Source organism: Rutidosis leptorrhynchoides, chromosome 9 (genome assembly GCF_046630445.1).
Source record: "Rutidosis leptorrhynchoides isolate AG116_Rl617_1_P2 chromosome 9, CSIRO_AGI_Rlap_v1, whole genome shotgun sequence".
NCBI lineage: Eukaryota > Viridiplantae > Streptophyta > Magnoliopsida > Asterales > Asteraceae > Rutidosis > Rutidosis leptorrhynchoides.
The window spans coordinates 369,051,706-369,061,502 of record NC_092341.1 but is presented as its reverse complement, the minus strand read 5'-3'; the positions used below and the strand labels follow the sequence as shown (position 1 = coordinate 369,061,502).

General features: G+C 31.7%; 1 long non-coding RNA gene across 1 annotated transcript; it reads right to left on the bottom strand.

Annotated features, from left to right (window-relative positions):
* Positions 1-1,606: 1,606 nt before the first annotated feature.
* LOC139865630 (uncharacterized) lies at positions 1,607-2,736 on the bottom strand. The gene is made up of 3 exons (XR_011765042.1): positions 2,568-2,736; positions 1,827-2,114; positions 1,607-1,731 (listed from the first exon to the last, which is right to left on the bottom strand). It is a non-coding gene; the product is annotated as an uncharacterized lncRNA (long non-coding RNA).
* Between the last annotated feature and the right edge of the window lie 7,061 nt (positions 2,737-9,797).

The following is a 9,797-nucleotide window of genomic DNA, read 5'->3' as shown; positions in this document are numbered from 1 at the left end:
ATGATAATTCATGGCCGCAGAACATATTTTTGAACACATTACGTTTGCCACATAATTATGCTGAATTATGTGGCGCATGTGATAAAACAATTTCGGTTGAAGTTTGGATCTATTTTCGCACGATGACGAGAGAAAGGCACTGCGAGCAAGACTTCCTAAAGAGTTCCTGCCATTCGAAATAGTTTCGACGCCGAAAAAGACATTTTTGCTATTTTTAAAAGGTGAATTTGGAACTTTCAGATTTTACGATAATTATTACCTTTGCATTTGAATTTTTATGCATATTTAAATATCATTTTGATACTTGTTATTTATGTAACATTGTATTTAAGTACATTGAGAATCTTTTTGAGGTTAATATCACCCCATTATCCACAAATTCTTACACGTTTTGCGACATCTTGGTTTAATGGTTCAATTATTTAATGGCACTTTTTGATATATCTCAATTTATTACTCTATTATTGTTTTTATTTTAATTTCGTATTTAATGCATCTCAGAAAGAGGGTGTGGCTGCAACAGGTGCTTCTACATGTTTTGAGATTCTGAGCATCCAATATGGAGAAACCTACATACTTACATAATGTTTTTTATGAACTATCGTATTGTTGATGTCTTGTAAACCTATATATATATATATATATATATATATATATATATATATATATATATATATATATATATATATATATATACTAGGAAATTCCCAGCCGTGCATACGCACGGCCCATGCTCAAGACGAGAAAATTGCACTATTTCGATTGCTGATATTTTTGAAAGTAAAACTGGAAATAATAGCTAGATAGGTGACCTAACCACAATCCATTTTACCAAAATAAGTATTTGGTTTAGTGGGGTTTGTGTTAGGCTTTAGCCACAAGTCAATGATAGCATGCCTGCATACTCTGTAACACCCTTTTTAGAAGCTTCCAAACTATTCAGCTTTCTCACCATTAAGGAGAACCTTTAAGCAATGACACGTGCCCAATACTTTCGATATGTTCTCCATGAATTATTCCATTCCATGACTATTGATAGCTAACATAATATCAACATGATAAGTCAATAGTAGTGTGCCTAAATGTTGATGTGTACAAAGTGATGATTTTGTTATGTTGATATCACCAGTGGCGAATCCGGGATGAAAATCCAATCAGGTCCCGAAAAAAAAATTTCAAAGCTAATTATAGTTGAAGGGTACTTCAGTGGTTGCTTACCTCTAAAAAACTATAAATTTAAAAAATATATGGGGTCATATAATTAAATTTAGCGGTGTCCTATACGATTTTAAGAGTACACGGTATAAAAAAAAATTCAAGATAGTGGGGTCCTATGACCCCACTCCTCTTAAGGTACAATACCCACTGGATATCACATAACCAATAAAGATAAGAAATGCTTTCTTTTGATCTCAACCCATTAGAATAATCTGCTGCTTTCTCTATCAAAACGATGAACCCACGTAGTGGTAACCTACTTTGAAAACGTTTTTAGGGAGGTGAAAACACATGTGGTTTGGTTAGGAGACCAAGTTGGGCGGGTCGGCACGGGTCAATATCGAGTAAAGAAACATCTTAGGGACCTGCCAACTTCTCTTTGTCGATTTAAAAATTTAGTTATGAAGACAGCACCAATAACCATTTAGAAAGTAATACCAGCTTAAGACTCAATGTAATCATAGCATTATGCTCCAGACGCCAGAGCACCCTGTTATGAAAAACCATGTTCCCCTAAAACATAGAGACTAAATATCAGGACATGACATATTAGGGAAAACAACATAGAAACAGCCCACAACTAAAAAAAGTTGACTTAAATAACTAACCTTTACTGCACCTTTGGCTGTTTGTTAAGAGCAAGCACAAAATTCCACAAAAGCTAATATGATAAGGACTGAAAATGAGTAAATTTCAATAATCCTTATTGCAACTCTCGTACTTAAACATCCTCACTTCTCTTCTACAATAAACTTCCATGAATCAAAAGTTGTTCTATTCAGTTGTTACAACGATCCCCGACTTCATCAAGTTACGTTGCTTTTCTGTTGACGATATGAGCTTCCGCTCAAACGAAATCTTATTCGTATGTCGTTACAATGAAACTCGTATGTTACCTTCATTAACAAAATTTTTAAAAGAAATGAACCAAACTCTAATTTGAAAAACTCACAAATCAATATGTCTATAGATACCTCAAAAAATTAACACAAGATTACAAAAAAAATTATAATTTATTTATAAATACAATATTCACATGCAGCTTTCATGCATCTTTCCCATGTGATTTCATATAAGCAGCTTCAAAATAATTGTAAACCAAACACAAGTTGGTTATAATTACATCATAGGTACCTAATATGCTAAGCTGACAATCACATATATAAGTAACATATATATAAAAATCATTATATGAGCAGTATATCAAAATTCACAGCTGAGGAGGCATCCTAAATTATATAGAAGCAACCATTTAAAGACGACAACAATCAAATAATCAACAATTAAATTGATAAAGGCCTAAAGAAGAAATACCTAATTCAAATATCTATATCTATATATTTTAATACCAGAATCTTCCTCGTCACTTTCTTGCTGAGAATCTTCATACCTTTGAGCTCCAATTGCCAGATTTCAATATAGGCCAAAACAGAATTATGTAATGTGTTTAGATTTTGGAATGTCCTCTTAATAATTTTCATTACATACTCTCTTAGTACATAATCAGTAGATGCCAGATGCCCCTTCAAGATATGCTTCACAAGCAGAAAAGTCGTTAACTGTTGAGGGTTTTTTTAAGGGATGCCCAATGGAATTTTGACTTTTCTACACCAAAAATTATATTATATTTATTTAATTAAATTAAAGGAGTAATAAGACAAAGTCGTATAGAACAAAACAGACAAACATGCATTTGAGAGTAGAAAGTAAAAAAAAAAAAATATATATATATATATATATATATATAGGGGCAGGATCAATGGGAAGTAACCAATCGAGGAAAAGCGGGAGGAAGCAAAAAAAAATTTCTTTTTTTTAGAAAATTTTTTTTAGGCATCAAAATCACACGAAAATATGAACATTTAGAAAAGACACTTCGTGATGAATGTTATTATTTAGGCGAGAAAACGATCGACAAAAATAACATTCAAGATAATATTATTCGTGAAGAATGTTAACGTTTTTTTTTTTATGTTTTGTGAAGTAAAATTTAGCCCGATTTAGAGTTTAGGGTTTATGGTTTAGGGTTTAGGGTTTGGTGTTTTGGGTTTATTCCATAAAGCCAAGACACCAAACCCTAAACCCTAAACCCTAAATCCTAAACTCTAAACCGTTCGTGTTAAAAACTCAATCTAAATCCTAAATCTAAACCCTAAATCTAAACCCTAAACCCTAAATTTCTAAACCCTAATATCTAAACCCTATAAACCTTAATATCTAAACACTAATATCTAAACCCTAATATCTAAAACCTCAACATACGCCCGAAAAATACGATAATTGTTATATATTAGTTCCTCGAGCGTTTTCCCGCTAAAATAAAAACATTTATCACAAAGTGTCTTTATTAAATGTTCATATTTTCATCCAATCTATATGTGTGTGTGTGTGGGGGGGGGGGGGGGGAGGGGGGGCAGGTTCAAATGAGAACAGCAAAAATGGCGATAACTGCGAGAACTTTTTAATTTTATAATTTTTTGCATTTAAATGGAACAAATTACATACAAATGTTAATTAATGCTTATATCATCAACAAACATATGTTTATTACCACAAATTACATGTTAAATTGTTAATTATATGAAACTGTTCACTTGTTCAGAAACAAATATGCACATATGAACGAGAAACTATATATCTATCTATACATTATTATAAAGCACGTGCCAATAATCATACGTGTCAATTTCTCATTTAATCTGAATTAAATTTACACACGTGTCAATTTTTCTATTAAATTGAACTAAATTATTTTATGTGTCATTTAATAACTTCCTAAAATAAACCATATATTAACTTCCTAAAATAATTAATCCTATCTAAATTAAGTAACAAATATATTTTATACTACGTAATAATCAACTTATTAGGAAGAATGTAGGAGACCAGCTAGAATTGGAAACCAAAACCATATGAAATCGGAAATTATTATAAAAATTATTAACGTTAATTAAAAATAATTAAAAGATAATGATAATCAACAAAAATAACTTTCTGATACGTACTCCAATAAAAAAACATATATTTATTTAATATAAATATTGATAATATTTATATATATAAATAGTCATAAATATAAACAAATGACTCATGTTTGTCAATTGAAATTAAAATTACTTTAATATAAATTTGTAGAATATTATATAAACGTACGGGCTCATGTTTGTCCATTAAAGTTAAAATGGTTATTAGATAATCCTTATAGATATTTAGATGTATGTCTGCCCTGCTTCGTTTGAGATTTTGACATAATGGAATTAGTTTGTACTAAAAACATATACAATTATGGATGTACATAAAATATTATTCTTAATGATCGGTTTTAAAACAACTTTTAGGGGCTCATATTTGATGTTTCATCGATTATTTGTCAATTAAAGTTAAAATGATTCCAACGGACGAACTCATAATCTATGCGTTAATATTAAATTCTAATGTTTTCGATACAAATGTTATTAGTAATAAATGGGTTTTTCATTGTAGTTGTATTATACATTTGATAAATATCAATATCAACGTTATTGAACACTAAATTATAAAACGGACGTGCCATGCACGGGTTAACGTTATTATTCATTATTAATGTTTTCGATACAAATATTATTAGTAAGAGATGATTTTTTTCATTGTAATAATATTATATATTTGATAACATATAATATTAATGTTATCGAATACAAAGTATTAATTTGTACAACTACCGTGCAACGCACGAGCTCATAAAACTAGTTTGATAATATAGGTAAAATATAAGTTTCTTCAAACTATTTTATGTTCATTCTTACTCTCCATCAACATTTATGGGTGATTGAATCTATTGACATGTGAAATATTTATAAATCCAAAGTTCTCGCGGTTCTCGGCTTTTTCTGGTTCTCGTTTGAACTTTTAATTATATATATATATATATATATATATATATATATATATATATATATATATATATATATATATATATATATATATATATATGACATATTTTACAATCTATTTAAACTTACCTCAAGGTAAGGTACTTTTTCAACTCTCTGTAATACCAGAGTCATAGAGGGACGTTGTTTCCGATCATCCAGCAGACACTGATATGCAATATTCGAAAACACAACGATAGAAAGTGAGTCCAAGTGGTCTTTCAAATTAGGATCAATTATCAGATTTAGTTTTCCTTCTTTATAGTAGTGTTGTGCGAGTGGGGGTTAAAATCTATGATCATTGTTAACATTCATGTAGCACATCCTCCCACATAAAACTTCAAAAAGTACAACACCAAATAAATAAACATCCGATTCTTTAGTGAGAATCCATGTAGATATATATGCTGGATCACAGTACCCATGTGTGCGAGAAACATTTGTAATGAGATAAGAATCGTTTTCATCTGCACGATCGATTTTGGATAGTCCAAGATCTGCAATCATTGCTTTCCAGTTGTCATCTAACAATAAGTTTGCACTTTTAATATCCCTATGTATAACTCTATGATTTTCTGCAACATGTTTATGTAAATAATCCAAACCACAGGCAGCATCAATGCATATTTTTATCCGTTGAATCCAATTGAGTGAAATTGTGGTTTCATTTCCACTTACTACATACCTATCCACGCTTCCACGTTCCAAGTGCTTATAAACAAGCACTTTTTCTCCATCTTCTTTACAAAACCCTAGAAGCGCTATAAGATTTGGATGTTTATAACGAGATAACAATTGGATCTCTGTTAAGAACTCCTTAAAACCTTGGCCTCATATGTTTTTATCTATATTGGAGCTAATCGGTTAGAGTGTGTCCCACATAGGAATGTGAAAGAAATAAATGCTTGTATATAAGCTTAGGGGAACCTCCCTCTATCACCAATTGATTTTAGAGTACTAGGGAACTCTTGAGCTTATATGCAGGAGATGACTGTGGACGTGACCAGGGGAAGAGGTCGGGTGTCTGGGAAAAGTCGAGATGTAAATGACCGATTAGGGGGTGATTATTGGAGCTAATGGTTAGAGAGGTCGGGTGTCCGGAAAAGTCGAGATGTAAATGAATGGGTCCGAGTACATGAACTAACCGATTAGGGGGTGATTAACAAATTGGACCTTCGTTGAATTTACATATAAGAGTATGAATTATTATTGCTCATTGTTTTGTTCACTTATATTGGTAATGCTATACAGGCCATCCGCTAATTATCAAATCATCGAATATACTATTAGATAAAAACATTGAAGCTCGGGTATGTCATTTTGTCAGCAGTTCATTTTCTCTGTGCTCACGTGTTTGATAATTGGTTTCGAACTTCATTTTTTGATTTGTTATTAGCTTCACGGGTATCTGATTTCGGACTTGCCAAGTTAGCTGCTGATTTCAACACTCAAGTAACAACACGCGTTATGGGAACTTTTGGGTATGCACATATGTTAAAAATGAAGTGATTTGACTAGTAATGAAATATGTAATATGTAAATATATTACAAGATAGTGAAATCTTGTTACAATTATTTGTGTGCACGGGAGTACCGTAAGTGTTATAAAAGTTTTTTACTCATAAAATTTAGTTAACAATTTAGTTAACTATATGTATTACTTGGTATCAAAATATATCAAAGACCTTTCAAAACAAAAAAAGCTTTATAATCTTTAAAAACAAAACGAGCTTATAACGAGTTTGTAAGATCTTAAAAAAAAAATGTCACGTAGGCAAACCGGCATTTGAAATGTCGGTTTGGAGTGACAAGTCGCGAACCTGCATTTGAAATGTCGGTTTCCCTATTTTTGTAATTTTTTATTTTAAAAAATTAGTTTTGTAATATACCCTATAAATATTACTATTTTAAAAAAAAAATCGAAAAAAATTCACTTGGGCCAAAATAAAAAAAGGGGCAAATTACATAAAAAGGTAACATATTTTACCTATTTTCCTATTTTCGGTAATCTATTTTATTCGGATATAAGAAAAGGAGTTTTTTTCAAAAGTTAATCAAAAAGAGGGGCATCGTTAACTTTTCTGTTAAATTGTACCATGTGCCATACATGTGAGGGTATTTTCGTCTTTTATCATTCCCCTTCATGCTCCTCTTTCTTTCCCCAATTAATAAACCCTAATTTCATAATCACTCAAGACAGTTCAGTTGCAGTAAGCAACTTCAGTTTCTGCAAATTGAATATACAAGTATCATGAAGCATGAACTTAAAAAATAAAAAGTAAATTGAAAAAGAGATAAGTTATTTAATTGATATCGCTTATTTTATACATAATTCTTATATATTTCATAGGCGATTCTTGCTCATTTTATTATTATTTGAATCTGATTCAAGGACTTTTGGTACTTAATTGTTAAAAGTGAATTTAACATTTGTTATGCGTAAAAGTTGGTGATTTGTTCGTGTTCGGAGGATAATTGAAGAGACATTAAAGGCTAGATAAAATAAAAGATGAGTTATTGTTCACAAAAGAGTTTGTATGCGTAAATAATTTGGGCCGGGACTTATGATTTGGCGTTGGATGTTTGCAAGTTAAAAAGAAAAGAGGCGACTATTAATATATTCGTTTTTGGGTCGGACTTAATTCAAGTTATAAGGTTATTGCTAATTGGCTAGATGGGTTGTCCGAATCTTTTATGGATATTTAATCATTAAGTGGACTTTTAATGTTGGGCTGGATGGATTAAAATAAAATGAGGTGGCGATGCAAAAATATGGGTCGGTTGTATATTAACTTGGGAAGGAAGCTAGCACTTGAATTTTAGGGAGTATAAATATTCAGCCAACATCTTTAGTAAGGGGAGATTAGAATTAGTTTTACTCCGTATTATTTTAGGGTTGTTGGTGGTACGGCTTTGAGAGCCGAGAGGTGCCCCACCGGTTTGGGGTCTTGATTTGTCACGTTAAAAAGCAAGAAAAGAAGATAGGCAAATCGTTTTTAATTGTTTGTGTGTTGTGTACGTTAGACGACTGTTGGGTGCAAAGAAGATCAAAACGAATGAGCTGAGTTATCGTGTCCGGGTGATGTTTATCGTGTTCGGGTGATGTTTATCGTGTTTGGGTGATGTTTATTGTGTTTGGGTGATGTTTGTCGCCAAACGGTGATGTTTGTCGCAAAACTCGACAAGATTGGAAAGTGATAAAGTGCACTGAAACGAGACAAATATGGCAGGAGTGGGTGTCTGAAGCTGTCACGTTTTGGACCACTTTGTCACGTTTTGATGCAGTTTGTCGCGGAACGCGACAAAGTGTCGCAAAACACGACAGTGTTCGTTGCCAGCAAGTTATTCGATTTGTTTCCTAATTTTGATTAGCACTATAAATATAACTATTGTAATCTGTAACCATACCTACGAAAAATATAATAAAATCCTCTTTGTTTGTCCGTGGATTAAACCAATTCGTTTGAATTAAATGATTGGACATAACCACGTTAATTCCTTGTTCTTTACGTTTCTTGTTCTTGTCTTTATTTGTGTTGGAGATTATTTGTTTGTTGTACGGTGGGTTTGATAACTAGGGTTATCAAGTTCTTGTTAAGGCTCACCTAGATTTCCTAACAACGACTACAAAGAAAAAAGAGAGGATGATTCCATATTATTTCATTAGACAATTTGGAGACTTGTCTACAAGCTTTTGGTTTTTGCTTTACACTTGAATTTTTATGATTCAACATAAAAGATTCGGTAATACTTTTATTAATTTTTTGTTTTGATTACAGTGATTAATTTTTGGTTATTGATTATTTGTGTTGATTATGTAGGAAATAGTACCCGAAATATATATAATATATTATATATTATATTCATTATAAGAAATCAAATATAATGAAATACACGTACCTTCAAACGGGTTTAATCAAAAGGATATATGAATCATCTCACCAAGAGAATTCGAAAATATTCATCAACAAATGATGAGTCGAGGCCCGTGTTTGACACGGTTCCCTTAAAACAGTTCCGCCGTCTATACGTCGTCTGTTTCCCAGGGTACAATGGCCGAAGCAGTGGTACTGCCGGACTTGAACACTTGCCTGAAAAAATTGTCTACATTGGTCTTTGTATGCTAACCCACGTTTGTGTCTCTCTTGAACAAAGTCATGAACAGAACAAAACAAGCTTATATGTATACTTATGTGTGTATTTCTATGGAGCTAAGGATATTCTCCCATCTTTTTGATATATATCAAAATTAAACTCCAAGAGAATAATACTCTTATTTATATCAATTCATGAGGGAAGATCAAAAGACTATTTTAATGATCATAAACCATAGTTCTAATGGTAAAAAAAATAGTACATATAACTTATATGTTACATAACATTGAATGGTCATATTAAGTCACTTGCAATAAATTACAATCAATTTCCATTCAAAGACATAGTTCTCCAACAATCCCCCCACATAAATAAATTGATAACAGAATCTATATCAATGACTCGATCTCAATTCTCCTTAGTCCCATTTAGTTTCTTTGAGCATCGATATCTCATTCACCTAAAATCTACATTGGTCAAATATCATTTTGTTATGAAGCCTTGGCCACCGACTACATAATCATATATTCCAAAGTATGTGTGAATCTCGTTTCACCAAGATTTTCCATCATG